Source organism: Biomphalaria glabrata, chromosome 4, assembly GCF_947242115.1.
Source record: "Biomphalaria glabrata chromosome 4, xgBioGlab47.1, whole genome shotgun sequence".
Classification (NCBI taxonomy): domain Eukaryota; kingdom Metazoa; phylum Mollusca; class Gastropoda; family Planorbidae; genus Biomphalaria; species Biomphalaria glabrata.
Genome location: NC_074714.1, coordinates 19,447,713 through 19,467,513, shown reverse-complemented (window position 1 = coordinate 19,467,513; position 19,801 = coordinate 19,447,713). Strand labels below are relative to the sequence as shown.

The following is a 19,801-nucleotide window of genomic DNA, read 5'->3' as shown; positions in this document are numbered from 1 at the left end:
TATGTGCGTATTATGTAACAAATTTTTAAGTCATGACGCCATGGAACCAGCTGGAGGATCATTTGAGATGATGACACCTTGATAAAAAACAACAACATAGGCCAAAAGATTTGTAACACTTTTGAGCACTTAAAGATAAAGTTCAGAATAGACTCACAGTGGACAGAATCTTCGCTTCAACATTTATGCGTGGTCGAGAGGCTAAGTACGCTTGAACTTGGCTTGGCTAGCTATGAAGGGGGTTCGAGGTTCGACACCCGACTCGAGCAGAGCTGTGTTAACTGAGCGCCTAAAGGAAAAACCTTCCAGCACGGAAAAACCTTCTCCCAGATACCCCCCCCCCCCTTTCAACTGGTCCACATATGAGATTGGACCATAGCGCATATTAGCATGAAAGTAGCGCTATATAAAAGCTATAATTTATTTAAGATGTGACTATTTGCGACCTGTAGCACAATCTGTAACACAGCACATTATATGCAAACACTGATTGATTTTCCTACTCACTGAAGACATTATAAGACCTGTTTTTACACGACCCTGCAATTGATATACAACGAGTTCCTGTCAGCAATAATATAGTTCAAAAGGCGTATTGGTGAAATCAGTTATGACATTGAAAGCTGCAAACATTTCTCCATAAATCTTGCTACACATACACATCATTTTGGCCGGTATAAAGCCTCTTCCCACTCACACGCACTCAACAATAAGGACTGAAAAATAAATATCTGACGTTTTTTTTCGATTTTTCTCAACTCAATATCGAAATATTTCAAAGGCTCTATTTACAAAGCTTATATCAACTCACTTTGTTTGTCTGGTAAAAAGTGTATATACGTTATTTCTCCCACACCCATTCTCAAATGAAGCTGAAACTTCGCACAATTATTCATTGACATAGACAAGACATGAATCAATAAAACAAAAGTAACAACTTAGACATAACTATGCGGATAAATGATAAATTCAGCTCATTCAATATGGTAAAGATGTGAACCAGGTAGACTATTTAACTCTAGACCTTTGCCTTTTCGAAATTTCTCTTCAGTGTGTAATAGTAGATCATTCAGAACCTTGTTGGCACATGAAACCCATTACAACGGATTTGAAAACAAATATCAAAATGACATGTCAGTTAGTTTGACTTCATAGATTCGGCTAATAGAACTTAGTTACCAATGATGCATTGGGGATTCTCATGTCCTGCTTTACCAATTGAAGTCAAATCATGTCGTACACAAAATGTTATTGTATTATTGTTTCTTAAAGTTCTTTTGTTCGAGATCCATTTTCAAATATTACCTATAATAACATGGCGCTTTACTAATTTTAAAAGGATGATGTCATTGACATCACAATGTGACTAAATCTTCACCATAGAAATAATACCCATGATTCCTCAATGACGAAACGCAGCATTACGTCACGCCGTTTGATGCGCTGTAATTTAAACTTAAAATATTAATGCTTCAACAGTTATAACATTTGAAATCATTCTGATTCAGTTGTTTACAACATTAATCATCGAATGACAATTATAGTTTTAAAAAAAAACATTCCTAAAGGAAAAATTTGTACACTGTCATTAGATGAGAATTTTGTTTACGACGGTGCCACCGACCACCGGTAAAGCGTCATGGGTTGAGAACCGTTGGTTTATATTTATAGAGTCCACTAATAAAACAGCCAACGATGTTCTCAGCACAAAGTGACGGACCGGAATAAACCCGATCAGCGCTACCGACAGAAGAGGCTGCTAGGTTCTAGTCCTGGTACTTGTCAACCAGATGAGCGCTAAGCACAGAGCGGCGTGATGGCCTGGACAAGTCGACGACGAGTCGATGCTTTCAGTAGTTGAGTTCAGTGAACCGTTAGTCTGCGGCCTAGTGCGCCCTATAACTTTACTAATTAGATCTAACGCTCTATCCTCTGGTCCTCGACTAGTACTTAAGAAGGTTTGTCTTGCTGACTCCTCACAATGTTGAAAATATAGATGAATATAATTCACTAGGGTAGACATAGGAAGCACACTGGGGACCGGCATAGCTAGGTGGAGAGATTCAATTTCAAAGCTATTTTGTAGATTGTAATAGAAATGATTCATTTTTTTGTTGATATAATTCTGAATTTTAGTTCACTCTTACTTACCGGTATTTATCTTTGTACATTTGCACACACTCGTGCACACTCGCTCGTACACACTTGTACACACTCGATATAATGTGGGCTGTTACAATTCGAGTTAAAGGTCTATGTGGGAGAGCATTACGATACATGATGAAAAAAAGGTTTGGGGGCCAGAGATAAATAGAAGCAGAGACAGAGAGAGAGACAGAGAGAGACAGAAAAGATAGAGAGAAAGAGAGGGAGAGTCAAGGAGAGTTAGAGAGTCAAGGAGAAGGAAAGAAATATGAAAAGAAAGACTAGAAGAGATCTAGCGTACCGTTCCAATTCAAGTTAAAAGTGTAAATGGGAGAATATTAAGATGCGCAGGGTGCCAAAAAAAGGGAGGAGGGAGGTCCAGAGAGAGAAGGGAGAGAGAGAGAAAGAGAATGAGAGATAATGGGAGGGAAGGAGAGAAGAAGGAGATAGATTAAGAAAGGATGAGATAAAGAGAGATGCAGAGAAGGATATAAAGAAAGAGAAAGAAAGATGGGCCCGTTGTTAGAGAAGATCGTTAAAATGGTGGCCGTTTTATTGGATGTGGAAAAAAAAATAAAAAGGAGGGGAGGTTGTAGTCTCCCCGCCCCAAAAAAACCCAACAAACAACATATCCTAGGAACAAATCAAAGGGCGGAGCCGGTGTGTAATATTATTATAAATATTTATACATTTAAATATGTGTGAATATTGTTTTCAGCATGATAAAGAACATCTTTTTAAGTAAAGCATCGACTGTTATTTGCGAAAATATTAAAAATACTTATGCTAGGTCAATTTTTGAAGACCTATTTTAAAACTAAATTCTCTGCATTAAATAATTTTTCAGAATTATATCTTATATAGCGTTATGTAAACACCTACATATCTGTAACCCTAACAAAATGAAAAAAAGAAATATTGAATATACCGATGGTCGAAACCTGCTGCTTCTTGACTTCGGCTCTACCACGAAATATAATTTGTTAACTTGTTTTGTAAGAGACGAGCAAACTTTCCAATCACAAGCCAAAAGAAAAGATGCACAATGATAGAAAACAACATAACACACAAATGGTCGCTCGCAAGCATGTGTCTCCATCCAATCGCTGCACGCCGAAATACCCTATAGTTTTCAATCTCAGACATCCCTGTCTATAGGGCCGATGATGTTCACACCCTTCATCCACCCACGGTTAACAAGCACAACGACCAACCGCCCTTACTTTCCCCAACTTAAGTCAGGCACCCATTAGAGCTGGGAGGACCCAGGGGCGCCCTAAAAATCCGGACGTTCAAAATCCAAACTTGGGATTAGTGCTTCTTCATGCGCAAACGATTGGAGGAGATAATAGCAAATGTTGTTAATTGAGTGTTTCGAAAAAAACAACAACTCATTTTAAAACAAATTATAACTCGATTTCAACAGACGAAGCGAAAAATAGATCTATGACAGGGGAAAGAAATGGGTTTGTCATAATTTTGAAAGAAAAATCAGCAATAGGTGACAATACTTTTTTTTTTATAGGATTCGATTAAGCCTTTTCAAAACAATTAGATCAATTATAAGACATCAGTTAGGCCATGGGAGGCGCTGTTGCTGGGCGGTAAAGCGCTTGGCTTCCGAACCAGGGTCGCGGGTTCGAATCCTGGTGAAGACTGGGATTTTCAACTTTGGAATCTTTGGGCGCCTCTGAGTCCACTCAGCTCTAATGGATACCTGACATTAGTTGGGGAAAAGTAAAGGCGGTTGGTCGTTGTTCTGGCTACATGACACCCTCGTTAACCGTAGGCCACAAAACAGATGAACTTTACATCATCTGCCCTATAGACCACAAGGTCTGAAAGGGGAACTAGTTAGGCCAGGTTCACATCTAACTTTACATTCACTTTCACCTATGTTCACATCTAACTTTACATTCACTTTCACCTATCCTTTGATCTGTGGGACTGTTGGGGAACTACACAAGATCTGTTAACATTCTTTCTCCATTCTATCTCTCATTTGTCTTTGATATAATTTCATTTGGATGTTCTTTCTGAAAATATTGAAGACTGCCTGGGTGGACCACTTCGGGGGCCGATTTTGAGTTTGTGTTTTCACACAAACTGTCTTTCGTAACCTTGTTATGTATGAACTTTATCAATGACTGAGTAAATTATGAAATCAGCCTTAAATTCTAAACAACATACAAACCTGACTTTCTAAGGAAAAGGAGAACTTGTAGTTCTTATAATTAAGGATACCATTTATATTGTTGAACTTGTTAAATTTTAAATAAATATTATCTTTTATATGGGTGTGATAATAGCTCTATTTAGTATTATCCTTTATACTAAGCTCTGTGTAGCTAAGTAAGCTGGAGATTGTACTTTTAAATCTAATTATTTTCAATAATTCAATCATTAAAGAAGTTTTGAAATGTTATTAAACTGTGTTGTCTCGCTACCACTAGCGGATCCAGAACGTTTGAGTTTTGGGGGGAGGGGATTTTTTTTTTCAAAACCTAACCCTAACGTCCAATATACTCTAACGCACACACACACGCACCACACCCATGCATAAACACACACACACACAATAGTGCAAATTATATATATATATATATATATATATATATATATATCAGAAAAAAAAAGTAGCCTATATTATAATTAGAGCAGGGTTTCTCAACCCCAATGCAGCGTTTTCTAGCATTCTTCACTGCAGAAACGAATTCTCCTGACATCTAAAGCTAATTATTCATCCTATTAAAAAAAAAAGCAGGTCAGATTAAGTGAAATAAATTAATGTGGGGGGGGGGCGAGGGCCGATACTGAAGTGTGACTGACAATTGAGAAACAAGGCTTTGAGGGTCGCTGTCGAAAAAAAAATCTTCTTGGATTTGACATGCGTTTTTCTTAAACAAATGTCGTTTTAGACGCCAGGACAAGGGATTTCTGATGCTCGTCGGTGCCTATACATAATATTACTTTCAATGTTTTTGTTTTGTTGTTTTTGTTATGTCCGCTACATCACCTGACCATTACATTTTGAAGACGACATTTCAAAACGCGATTCTTTCATTTCGACAATGGATTCGAGAAAACCCTTTTTAAGAATTCTAATGTGAAGTCCTCAAGTCAATTAGAGAAGATTAAGCATAAGGAGAAATATCACAAAAATTAGACTTCCCTACTTTTAAAGCATATTTTCTTTCTTTTCCCCTAAATCACCTAATTTTTAGCGGCCCCCAAAAAGGAAAATAGGCGCTTTTTGTGCGGTCCATCAGTCCACCCCTTTTAAATTACAGAAACTAGAAAAGAAATTGAAATAAAATCTATGAAGCCAAAAATGCAAAGAGTAAACATCTATAGATAAATATAAATATTGCAAACATTGGAATGAGTGGATATATTTAAAAAAACAACAACAGATGATTACAGTTTAATTGGAATTTATTAAGGGAGAGATCTAAACTTCGTTTGCACTAAAAGACTCAGTAAAAAGGGGAGAAACAATAAATGTACTAGTGAAGGAAACACAACAGCAACAAAACATCAAGGAGGATAATGCAACCACCAATGTATTCAAAACTTGTATATTTTAACCATAAAAGGTGGCTTTTCAACGACTATAATGTTGATAGGTCTATTCGTGCAAGTTTTCTGGATTGAGTCTAAGACTCTTGTAACTCTAGGCCCACGGAAGTTTGCCTCCATCTGCCAGTAGGAACAAACTTCTTGTCTGGGAAAGATCTAAGCAGATACACATTTTTACATCACTATTGCCGATGGCTCGTATCCCAGGACGCTCGGCTTAGAGAAGCCCCAATATTCCTTCTCTGTACCTCCTCAGCCGTCCAGGTGTACACCATGAAAACGGCCCCTTGAGAAACGATGTTCACCCTAAAGCATAAGCTATATGTCTATAAGGACTATTAAGTGTGTGTGTTTTGTTTTTTTCAATGATAGCTGTTTCTGATTGAAACAAAAAAAATGTGTTGGGGCATGATACTTAAAACTATGCCAAGTGGTACTCGTGTGGTCCCATTTTTTTCAAGAATCGAAGTCTCGATCTTTAATAATTTAATCTATAGAGCGTTGTTAACAAACAAAATGTAGGCTCAATGCGCAGTGATAGCATTACAAACATAAACACGACAGCTAAAATGAAAAACTAATCTAAAAAAAGTTTTGAACAGATAGGTGTTGATGTTCTTCTTGAATGTAGTGTAACTTGTTGTCTGTCTGAAATCAATGGTGAGTTCCAAACCTTTTGTTCATGTACTGAAAAAGCCCGCAAACCGTAACTTTTGAGGGAGAAACATGGCATCACTAAAAGCATTGTCTATGGAGCGCAGTGTTCTATGAGTGTTCGCTAAGATACAAGGGCATTTCTTTATTGTAAATGAACTAATAACAAAGTGTGACCACCTTGTAGTCAATTCTCGATTTCACAGGAAGCTAATGGACTGTGCGCAAGAGAGCAGTAGAAGAGTCTTGCCTTGTTTTCCATACGACTAGTCGTGGAACGTTGTTCTGAATTCGCTGTAGTTTTGCGATTTTGTCATCAAGTAAACCTGCTAGCACGTTGGAGTAGTCAAGGCTGGAGAGTACTGCTACAGCTTGCTTTTTTTGTGAATTCCGTCGTCAAAAATGGTTAGAGCTGGTCTAATCTGCGCAGCTGAAGATTAAGACCCTTGCAGAGGGTATGTGTATGTGTGGATCGAAACATAGAGTTGAGTCAAAGAAAACTCCAAGATTGCGAACTGCATGAACAAAAATAATCTGGCAGTTTGTGATAAAAAGGAAATCTGTGCTTTCAATTTTTGAGAAGTTGTTCCGAGTGCCTATCTTAATTTTGATTACGGTGAGATGATTACGTAACGTGAGTTTCACAAGATTCATCAACAACAAGGTTTGTCCTCACAAATACGTGCTTGTAATTTGGAGATTCAGAAATGTTTCTGCAAACAACTCGGAATATAAACCAACTCTCTGCATCACTTAAACTTTGTCAAGCAGGGATGTCTAGCTTTGTCAATCAGTTCAAGTTACAGCTCTGTCTGGGCACCTGACACATTGGCCGCATATAAATATTAGAATGACCCTGAACACGATCATCATCACATGGTCCAGACTGAACACATCGCCTCATAGATTTTTCTGGTGAATGAAGCCACACAGGCTCGGTTCAATTTTGACTCGCAACTTTTCTAATAACTCTTGCTTTCAATCATACGTTGCATTATCAGTAGTCACTCCCACTAATTTGTCCCAAAGAAGAAAAAGCTCCTCTGTGATGGTTGAAACTTTTCACAATACTTCACAATACTTTGTCCTATGAATGCTCGTCATAGCTACGAACTTCTCTGATTTCAAAACTGCTGTTTGTACCGAGAATAAATCCCAAGATTTAGAACAGTATTATATATGTCGGTAGACTCTTCAGCAATTAAAAATATTTTTAAATCTGGTTTGTCTTGTTAGTTTTGAATGGAGATATTTACCTATATCTTTCACTCGCTTTGTAATTGTCACGAGACAGCTTCAAAGGCGTTCTTCTTTTCACGACACATTTTTATGCATTCGCGTCGGAAAATGGCTTCATGTCTCTTCCTACAACGTGAGCAACTCTCTAGGTAGTCTCACAGACGACTCATTTTCTTGTCTCTTTTTGGCAAATATTGTTCACTCTAGGTGCATTCTACCAATCGCGTCTCAAGTCAAGATAGAAAGCAGCCTTATTTATTTATGTGTTTGGTTTTATAAAGTTATTGAATGTTATGTTCTTTCTTTATAAAACAAATATGTTGGCTTATTATCTGTACCAATTCATTTACACTAACTCAGGGAAATATTTGTTTTTCAAATTTCCTTTTTTTTTCTTTTTTGGAAAGGGAATTTTCTACGCTTTGTGCCAGAGTTTCGGAGGGATGTGGCCTGCGGGCTGTATTTTGAGCATCACCAGGGGGGACTGGGTATCAAAATCGGCCCGGGCATTACAATATAAACCGGCCCACAAATGGCATGTCACATATTTTCGGTGTGGGGGGGGGGGATTTTTACTCTACTCCGTAATTTATATATCTATATATATCTATATCTATATATATCTATATATATATATCTATATCTATATCTATATCTATATATATATATATATATATATATATATATATATATATATATATATATATATAGATAGATAGATAGATATAGATATATATTAGTGTGTGTATATATGTAATTAATCTTCATTACATTCTGATCTTTCATTCTTTCAAAGGTTTTTTCTACCCTAGAATACTCTCTCCTATAATTAGTGGAAAGACAGTACCCACAGCCAAAGGGCAGCTAGGGAGTTTGGGGGAGCGCTGCGAGCTCCCCACAGTGGGGTCCGGGGCGAAGCCCCGGAACCAAGCATTATTTCCGTTATTTTAAGCTTTAAAAATGCATATTCTGAGGTATCTACAAGCAAACCTGGAAGAGGTCAGTCATCAGTGAAGCTGAGGGTACTGGAATGACATGGGAGCAGATGAAGAAAGCTGCTCAGAACCGAGTTCGGTGGAGAGGTGTGGTTGCCGCCCTATGCTCCCCTGGGAGTGCACAGGATTAAGTCAGTTAAGTCAGACAGTGCAATTAGCCTGCTACTCTTCCGCTAAAAAAATTCAAAAACCAAATCTGCTATTCAATGGAGTTCAGCGACTGGTAGAAAATGGTAAAATGCTTTAGTTTTTGTATTTGAGGGGGGAGGGTAACCACAAAACCCCTTTTGGCTACGCTCATGAAATTTGGAAACTGTAGTTTGCTTACGTTGGCTGCACTGGGGCAATAAGTAAAGTTTCCCTTTCAGACAATGAGGTCTGAAGCAAGTGATGGTTTGAAGACCCTCCCCTCCCGGCTACGCCCATGTGTTATATTATAGGTGTAAGCCTAATTCTCTACAAAATATATAAAGTTTGATAACGCATCGAAAACTGGATAATGCATTCGTAGGATTACATAATATATTCTATTTATACATGTATGTATGTAGTCTGAAAACTATAAACAAAACAATAGCAGCCTAATGAGTTTAAAACTTTTTGGTATTACTGATAGATTAAATAAGTTTTTTTTTCAAAAAATAAGATAGTTACTAAATATGTTATAAATATGCTAAATCAGGCAACCCATTCCATTAAAAGATAAGAGAAAGCAGAACGGTTAGAGACGCACTTACTTAATGTGAAAAGCTCTTGCTTCCTCCTAGTACATTCTCAAAAAACGCGATTTGTATATGAATATACCATGACCCATTTAAAATATAAATCTCCATTAAATATCGGATGTGACAGCGCTATATAAATTATTGTAATTATTTTCATCATTAATGACTTCATACTAAGCATAAGTTTGCTATTAATTATAATAGTATAAAAACTGATTTAGATCTAGATTTATTTTTTAATTAAATACTTTTTTTAAGCCCTAAGTGTAGTATTTTTTAGATCTATGTTATTAAAAATAAACAAAAGAAACTTAACTCTTCTTTTCAAATCGCAGAAAGTAGAACTTTATACCCATATTGAGCTGTGAATAAGTTGGGTGGTTTGCAATTTCGCGGCTGTGTGTTTGTGTTAAAGTTAATTTCTATTAAGTATTGTTAAAGAGCTAACTGTCGCGCCTATCTTTTTTTTATTATTATTTTTTTTTCTTTTTTCTGCGTTATATCAATATTTTCTAACTTAACCTCTCTCATCCATCTTTTTGGTTAAATTTCATTGGAACCATTAAAAGACGCGGAGGGAAGGAGCAAAAACAAATGGAAGAACCATCAAAGGCCCATGCCGACCAGCAAAATGATGAGGCTAAACACAGCCTCGAAGACATTAAAGCAGTCCATGCCGCTCGTGCATAGCAGAAAGTACGGTCCGCGTTTTGCAAATGATAATACGTACAGTGTATAGTGTTTTTTTTAAAATATTCTTGTTGAATTTCAAACAAAATTAATTGTAATAAGAATTTAAAAAAAACACAAGAAAATGTGTTCGGGCCTTTGTGTCTTGCTGCTGTCACTTTTTTTTTTAAGTTGTCTGCATTGAATTTTTTTTTCTTTGGTCGCGACCATACAGGCCCATATGGTACCGGCCCACCGGGCATTTGCCCGTTTGCTCATATAGCCAGTCCGCCCCTGAGCATCACTGGTCTAAACATTCAAGGAGCAAGGAAGTTGGAATGGGATCTAGGTCAGATGACTTATTTGGTATCTTTAAAATAAGACTCTTGACATAATCTTCAGAGATACACTGAAAAAAAAATCGCAAAAAGGAGAATTATGAATAACTGGAGAATGGTCAAGCTGTGATGAAATGGATGGCCTGTCATTTCTTATTGCTCTATCTTGCCGATGAAGAATGTATTGAAAGAATCATGGAGTTAAGATACTGGAATAAATGACGGAAAACGTCCGTTATTTGCTCCCCCTAACATTTCAGCGGTGATTCCAAATAGCTCTGTCACATGAGTCGAGTCTGTGACCTATTTCGACCAGTTTCTAGAAGCGAGGTCAAACCAGTGCAAGTATCCAGCGTAAACAAGTTAATGTTAGGTATCCAATCAAAGAAAGGGGTTAAGGAAAAAATAGCACACGCCAGCTTCTAGAAGGTCAAAGTTACTAAAATAATTAGGGGAGAAGTTTCCATGATTCTGGAATGTACGTTTAAGAAAGGTATAAATTGAGGGAAAGTTAGTTAGACGGGGTCCTCGCTTAGTCCTCGATTAGTAATGGTTATAAGTTTTGTGATATTAGCGGGTCCATTAATTAAAGTTTTATTAGTTGAAGTTGAAGTTATACTAAGTGAAGTTTCATGTATCTTTAAGTTTTATTTATGAAGTATCAAGTCAAGTTGTTGTTAAATTGAGAAGTTAATTTGATGTGAAAGTTGAAGTATTATTAAAGAAGTTTTGAAGAAAATACAAAGATGTTTCTTCACTTCATTGAGTTATCAAGATTGATCATATAATCCCCGGCAAGTGTGATCGTCACAAGCTCGTTGGAAGAATCACGGTTTCGATTTTTTTTTGTCGAATGTCAATAGTCCTCCTTTTATAACTTCCAATTAAGTGATCCCCGGAGGACATTTGAACAATCAAGAAAAATAATTAAACTTTTTTTTTAAAGTATGATCCTTAGTTAGAAACACAAAACAGAACTAATGTAGGAGATAATAAATATATGCCTGTTTGGTGTACCAAACCTGGCGTTTTAAAAGTCATTTCTTCATCCCACCGAACGATACTTGTTTTAAAAAAGTTGGATAATACTACACTGTTAAGTCTTTAACAAATCTTTTATAAATGATAACGGTACTGCTATGGTTTATCACGAGGCTCAGTGGTCACCTTTTAACTTTAAAAAGAGAATATTATAACAGCCTTTACAATGAAGTACCTGGCTTTTTGCTATTCCGTTCGGCAGTGGTATCACCGGCCCATTGGGGTTTCAGACATTTGCTCAAAAGCCTACATGGCCAGTCCGCCCCTACCACCAGTAAACTAACTGCATCAATGCAGAGCCGGACTTAGGTCACAGCAACGTAAGCGATCGCAGGGCCCGCGCTAATTCTAGGTGTAAATTATTAAATTAAACCATTATAACTTATATATAATAACAGGGTTTCCGTAGATTCCTGATTTTCCATGGTTTCCTGGAAATCTACTGAAATTATTAAAATCTCCAGAAAAAGAAATCATAAAAATCTCCAGAAAAAAAAAAGACAAAATTGATATTTTGGGTGCCAATCCTAAGCGCGATAAAAAAAAAAAAACAACGCACTGTCAGCTTTCATTTAAAAAAAAAATTTATGCATTACGAATGTATTTTCTAATCAAAAATCTTAAGTTTGACATTATGCTAATCCCTACCCAGACTGGGTCCGCGCAATCCGCTTCGCATAGGGACTCGCAATTGTTAGGGCCGGCCCTGACTATGGTTAGTTAATAAATAAGTAAAGAATTAGTAAGCGTGTTAAATAGTTAGCAAGCATGTTAAAGAGTCCTAGTCGATCAGAGGATATTAAATTTATGTGGCGCACTGGTTCGCAGACCCATGACTCCATGAGCTCGCTCCAGTCTAACGCACACAGCTCTCGAAGCATCGACTGGTCCTCGTCTTCTCAAGACCAATCTAAGCCATCATGGCACTTGTTCTCAGCTCTCATTTCAAAGACCAGTACTGAGACTTGTACTCTACTGACCGGGTGTATCCCATTGCGTCACACAGTGCTGAGGTTATCGTTAGGTGTCATTATTTGTAGACTATGAATGTAAACCAACTCTCAAGAAGAACTTGTCAGGCGGTGAGATGGAGAAACAAGCCTTGACAGATATCGAAGGAGAAAAAAGCGGAGGAATAAATGAATGATAAATTAGAGAGGACACATTGCATTCTGGCTCATGGATGAAGTTGTTAAATACTTTATACTCTTAAAAGTTTAAAAGAAAAAAAAAGGTATGCTCTGTAATCAAAATTATATTAAAAACTAAAATTAACTAGTATTACAATTGGACTACATTTAATTAGAATAAATACACAAATAAGTGTACGCACCTTTCTTTCTTTTTTAACAATAGTGAAGTTGTTCAAATCTCAACTCTTAATGAAATTTTATTTAGAAAAGATCATCTCTCAAGACGTAAAATGACAGAGAGAGAGAGAGAGAGAGAGAGAGAGAGAAATTAAAGCTAAGTGAATTTACAAAAAAGGACCAATTTTAAAACAAAATTATATACAGTAAATTATTTCCACAATTCCATATTTTAATACTGACAAAGGTGATAGAATCTACAATCTACATTCTCATTACAAATAAATTAAAGACTATGTCGGCCTGTATACAACATTTGCTGAAAACGTAGAACAATTATGTATAGTTTAAGTTTTGTTGGCAAACCAGTAACTCTAATTTTTCAGTGACACACAGTCTAAGGACTTCGCTTATAGGAACGCTGTTTTTTTTTTGTTTTGTTTTTTGTTTACTTCTTAATAATGTAAACTACTATTAAAAGAGTTAAAGAAGAGCTTTCGGTGGAACCAATTGACAATCTAAATGAGCAATTACTTTCGGAGGACCTTAATATTTTCTTTGTTTGTCTTGTGTTTTCTGGCAATGTAATACTTTGTAAATACTGAATAATAATAAAAGGCAATGGGGAACAATTGTGATCCGATAATTGTCTCCCCCAAGTTCATGTAAATCATATCAACAGATCAACTGAGATCCTCAAAAAGTAAACATTTCATTGCGGAAAATGAACCATGTTTCAATAATGTTGCTCTTACGGAACAGTCGTGTACTTCCGGAGGATCATTACATTGTTTGTTTTGCGTGTTCATGACAATGCAATCAGGAATTATTACTTAATAAAATTTTGGAGGAAAACAAAGAACTAAAAACAACAACAACAATAACAACAACAGTGAATCTACGATTGTATGACTGACTGGCGGTCGTGAAAACCTGCACATATCAACCCCTGTTGGCAACGAGACATTTGTCTAAACTGCTCACAGGTTGTTCACCTGCACATATCAACCCCTGTTGGCAACGAGACATTTGTCTAAACTGCTCACAGGTTGCGACTATGCAGGTCAGTGATCAGGCCTTCTCGGCTAAAGAGGCAGCGGAGTGGGAGAGAGAGGAGAAAGAGGAGAGAGAGAGAGGGGGAGAGAAAAGTGTGAGAAGGATATAGAAGTAGGGAGATACATAAAGGGGCTAAATACATGAGCAAAAAGTTTGCGGTGTGTGTGTGTGTGTTAAAAGAGAGAAGTGATGATTGCAAGAGAGAAAGACAGTGAAAGGAAACGAGAAACAATTTAAGAGACTAGCAACTAAGAGAAACAGAAAAGATGGGATATATATATATATAAAGAGAGAGAGAGAGAGAAAGAGAGCTATAATGTATAAGAGAACAGCAAAGAAGAATGAGAGTTTAATAGGAAAGAGAGAAAAATATTAAGAATCGATAGAGACGGTAAGAGAGACAGAGTAGGAAAAAGATGTATATGATAATTTTATGGCCAACGTCTGGGCTTCGTTAGATGTTTATTGCTTGTCTCTGGGAATCTAAACAAATAAAATAAAATAAAAACTCCAGCAGAAGTTGTCAGATGCTGAGCTGAAACGGAAAGAGAAAGCGCAGGGGTAGAGAGAAAAAGAAGACCAAAGGGACAATATTAGAGAAAGAATGATGGATAGGCTCTAAATCAATCAATGAGAATGTGAATCTTTAGAGTTCAAATAACCAATGAGACAAACGAGAGAAACAAGACTCGCCAATAACTTACTTAGATGCTTTTTTTTTTTAAAAAAAAGCTTAGATCAACACAGAACACACTCTGTCTGTCTGTCTGTCTGGTACTAATCTTGTACACGTTCTTTTTCCCACTTCCCGTTCTCGGATCAAGTTGAAACTTTTCACATTTGTCGATGACAATAGATTAATCAATCAAAAACTTAACCAATTAGTAAATTAATTAGTGACGATTAATACATTTTGTTTTATATAGAAAAAAAAAAAGATAAATCTGACAGCATTGAGATAGTCCAGTAATCGTGCGGTCATAACTCTTATATTGTCGTTGTTTTTTTAAAGAATTTTTAAAACTACTTTGCTTGTTTACAAAGTAAATCTGAGAGAAGTTGTGTATGGAGTTCCACGCAAATGTTCTGGCAAATAACTAACTACAGAACTCGATTCAACGGAATAGGCTTACGATTGTTTTGAGTTTAAACTAGTGGCATGGTTTACATCTAAGCCTACTTTTTCAAGTATGGTGTGTCCTCCTTCGTATGATTGTGTCCTCATTTTTGTCCTACTTTGGATGTGCAAGTATCATGTACCTAGCACTATGCTCTGGGACCTCAATTGTAACAAAACACACACAAACACATGTACAGATGAAAAAGACAGCGTACAAATGTTTCCATCCTAACGACTATTCAAAAACTTTGGTTAGAAAATTTCGTCTGACCTATATTGTCGTATGTCTAGATCTAGATCTAGATTCTATAGCCCACATACACTCTAATAAATTTAAGTAGGCCCTATTGTTGATTAAATGTTCTATGTAGATTGTAGATCTGACTCTATATCTAGGCTATAAGGATTTATTACTATAAAATGAAAATGCACTTACCTTTCTACCTTGTTTATATTCAATCAATATCCATTTGTAATGAACAAACCACACAAAAAAACTTGTTTGGCCAAGATCTAGATCTATATAGAATCTAGAGTGAATCGGGTTCGAAATATAAAATAAACGTTTGAGAAAAAAACAACAGATTATTATCACGAATATGATCAATCCCACGGGCACAGTGTCATAGCACTTAGAATCTAATACCAACAATTAAATATGTAGGCCTACCTTCATTAGTCTAGTGTAAAACCAAAAACTAAAGATTTAATCCACACACTGTGCTGTTTTAAAAACTATACCAGACCTTGAATCTAGATCTAAATGTAACTGTAGACAACACATCTGATAGACATGAGACACTCTGAAAATAGTCCATTAATGAACTAAAGGAGGTAGAGTAAGATTATAGAAGTACTGTATAGTATTAGTATAGTAGACTTGAATTGAGATAAATCTATATAGATCTAGATCGCTACAGCTGGAACTGAGAGTCCCTATCAATCATGTTTGACTAATAAAAGTAAAAGGAAAAAAAAAGATTTCCCTGATGTTACAATCAAAAGCAAAATAACGTAACACTATGAGAATAATTTGAGAAAAATAAACTATTTACAAGAATATGAACAAAAAAAAACAAACATGAGAGCTTTGAAGTTAGCTAAGCCAAACTCTGTTACCCCCCTAGTTAATGTCAAACACACTTTTCAACACACACACGTTTTCAAAGATTTGACTGTCGTAAACTCGGTGACCTCCACCGTTAGCAAGCAGACGACTCGGGGCAGGCTACACACCTGTTTGATGTCGAACTGTAGCGTGCGATTGCGGTGTGTTAATAATCATTGACGGCTTCCAGTTTTAAAAAGAAATATTATCTTTTACTTTTTAAAATGTTATTCATGAAAAGTGGTTCAAGGGCAGAGCCTCCTTTTTTTTTTAACTATTGTAGTGTCAATGTCTAATTCCTTGGGAGGGGAGGGCTGTATGCCAACGTAACGGATGCTGTAACCAATCATGTTTCGAATAAATAAATTAAAAAAAAAACATTAAAAAAAATACTAACAAACAATGAAAATATTAAAATCCTTTAAAAAAAAAACAAAGCCTATCTTAAAGAGAAGAACTCCGCCCATAAAACTATATCTATATATCTATATTTATCAATAATGTACAATTTATTTCATTTATTCGATATGAAACAAACTAATTAAATGCGAATAATTAATTGATTAATTGTTTTTTTTTTTTTATTTATTATTGATTCGTGGTTTGAATGGTACAATATTTAATTGTTTAAAGTATCAACTTGATCGGAGAATGTGTGAGGGTTAGCAATAACAATTGTTGAAGGGGACTAAACCCAACCAATTTAGCCATATTTGCGAATACTGAAGGATTAATTTCCCTTGTTGGTATCAAATAGAATGATAATTGGTTACGCTTTTTTTTTTCTTGATTCATGTCTTGTCTATGCTAATGAATAGTTTTGCGAATTTTCAACTTGATCCCAGAATGGGTGTGGGAGAAATAACTTTTTATCAAACAGACACACAGACAGAGTGAGTTGATATATGCTTTGTGAAAAAGACAACAACATTTCTTTTATGTGGTGTTCGGATTCGTCACGTTATTGAATGTGTAATACATCTATAGTATACTATACCAACAACAATAAATCTGTGCCATCAGAAATATTTTATACAGTGCCAGAGCTTATACTTACTAAAATTCGGCTTTATAGTGTGTATGACTGATGTTATAATTATTATAATAGGTATTATATGTATTCTAAGGTATTATAATGTACAGTTCGTCCATCCTGGTTCAATGATATACAGGTAAATGATAGTCTTCAAGTGCTATAACGTTATGTGATAGAATTGATGGACATTGTGATTTGTATTTTATGGATGATATTCAAATACCGTAATCTTGACTAGCTATGTTTATAATAGTTTGAAGACAAATGATCATAGAGAATAGTGGACAATTGCACGTATGGTTAGTTTACTATATTTCAATATTTATCTTTATATTTGGGTTTTCTTTAGATTGACAAGCTTATTGTTATTTTCTCTTATAATCATTTGTTAAGACATGGGGAAATAACAGGTGAAAAAAAAGAATGTAATAAAAAATATTTTTCATGAATTATTTCCCTTTAATGTCCAATTTTAATGTCAATAAGCTCAACTATAAATAGTAGGCCTACTAGACAAGTACAAAATAAAAAAATTAAACAGCATGTTTTTATTATTTAGTCAGTGGGTTTTAAAATGTTTTATCTTAAGACAGGAAAAGCTTTGGGGCATAGGGTTCCATTTGTTTGGATTCGATTCAATTCATTTAGGCCTACATAATGTATTCTTGCATTAGCGTTAAAAGACTGTCGTTAACCATTTATCGGTATATCAGTCTTGTCACCTTATTTTAAAGATCCGCCTCAGGCAACGGAGGTGGAAGACATTCAGCGTTTATTCCTGGTAGGTTGACCATGTTTCTTTCCGTATAGCAAAGTTCTCATCACACAGGTATGTAGACTAATGCTTTAGTATTCTTAGTCAGCAAGATGTTGCCCCACATACTTTTCTGCAGCCGTGACATGGTGCCCATTTCTTTGGCTATCCTGTTGTTAATGTTAATCTTTGGATATGATGGAGTCAAGATAGCAAAAATGGTCAGCAATTTCTACAAGTTGGCCATTAAGGGTTACGTGAGGTTCAGTAGGCCCTATTTGTTATCTGAACTCTCTATGACCTCCTTCAATCGCGAAGCGACTATGGATCATCTCATGATGAAATGAGATGAATGCCTTGGCATTGTTTATGGTCGCAACGATGTCGCCCACACATCAGTTCCCCCCACTCCACGCAGCTAATGTATCCAATGAAACGACAGTGTCGATACAGTTTGGGGTCAGCGGCGTCGCAAGTTCTGCCAGAGTGTAGCACTGGGTGCTGCAAACTGCCTAAGGGTCGCCAGCTCCTGATTTTTCCTCAGGGTTGACTCCTGAAGCCTTTCCCATGATTGGGTTTAGCTGAAAGGCAACAGAGGTTTGAATTCAGAGTTTTCCTTCTCCTAGGTGGGTAGCCAGCCATGGCTAACGAGCCCCTCCAGCCCGAAGCTTACTGGTTCAGGCGCCAGTTACTCGCCTTTGCCTCTTCTCCTGTTAGTGAGAACAGTTCCGCCGGACTCAATATCTGAGCCACACGTGAAGGTCAGGAGTTGGTATGCCATTAGGAAGCATTTTATAGGTAGTGGAGTGTTTACATCCATAAACACTTCCGACAATGATAACCTTCCGGAACTAGTATCTTAATAACCAATGAGGAAGTGCTACGATGGGCAGCAGACGCCTTGACTGACTTGGCCACGTTCATAGAATGCCAGTAGGAGACTTCAACAAGACATTCTGTATGGCGATCTAACCCTTGAGCTGGTCCCTATTTTGACATCCCAACAGATGTGACTATCTAAAAGTATGTCCTATTTGTGAAGAACGAAGAATGAAATAAGAGTGCTTGTAAATTGAATATATTTGCGGAGACCCTTTAAAAGATGACGCACTGGCCGGCTGAAATATTGTAAATCTGGCCCTATATTGATATTCACTCTTGTTTGGGGTTGGGATCGTTAAGGTCTGATTATTAGGACCTCAGCCTTAAGACTAAAGCTTGTTAAAGCTGTATTGAATAGTGAACGCTGATGGATATTTTTAAAGTACTGAGTGTTTTATTGTTTAAAGACTAAATGTTACGATATATAACAAGGTCTAAGTACAGTACAACAAACAAACAACAAAACAACAACAGCTATGTCCTTAATTTGATTGCTAACGTATTTAATACATATAAATGAAATCCTATAAATCCTACCAGTCTTTCTCATTTTTTTGCACCTAGACATTTCACATCGTAACCTGTCCCTTAGTCGACCACTTGACGGCCCAGAGTATAACTAAACTCTGTCGTGAAAGACTATTAGCCTACACGACATTCGACTGCAGTCAACAGGACAATGCATCACGATCATTATCAGAGAACTCCATTTTAGTGACAACTATAGAGGTTAATTTTTTTTTTCAAGGCCTGGGAATCGACTCAACACATTAGATTAATGTATGTATAAGCAATTAGCCTACAGCAGTGATGCCCAACCTAATTCGACCCGCGGGCCATTTTAATTTCCGACACTCGTGTCGCGGGCCGCGTCAACGAATTGGTACAAAAACGAAATGAAATTGTCTTGAAACTATTTGATTAAAAACCCGTAGATCTAGTAGGCCTACTTACATTAGATAATGGGATATTTGAAGATTGTCTTGGTATCTTTTATCTTTTTAAATATTCCAATCGATCCTCCAATCTCTAGGCGTAGTTTAACAATCTTTTATTCGCGGCTCAAACCAAGAATGCCGCCATATTTGTTTCATAATGCCGATTATATGTTGTTCTTTTTTAAAAACAGCCCACACTTTATTTACAAATT

The 19,801-nt window shown here is 36.4% G+C and overlaps 1 protein-coding gene across 6 annotated transcripts in view; it reads right to left on the bottom strand.

Moving 5' to 3' along the window:
* LOC106073855 (beta-1 adrenergic receptor-like) overlaps window positions 1-19,307 on the bottom strand; it is a 74,089-nt gene extending 54,782 nt beyond the window's left edge. Inside the window, exons 1-2 of one of the 6 annotated variants that reach the window (XM_056025399.1) lie at window positions 15,991-16,084; window positions 15,308-15,674 (exon numbers count right to left, since the gene is read on the bottom strand). The gene's annotated coding sequence lies outside the window, so the exon portion shown is untranslated. Of the gene's footprint in view, window positions 1-15,307; window positions 16,085-19,188 lie in introns of those variants that run through there. The other 5 variants (XM_056025396.1, XM_056025397.1, XM_056025395.1 and 2 more) reach the window with 5 other exon arrangements.
* Between the last annotated feature and the right edge of the window lie 494 nt (window positions 19,308-19,801).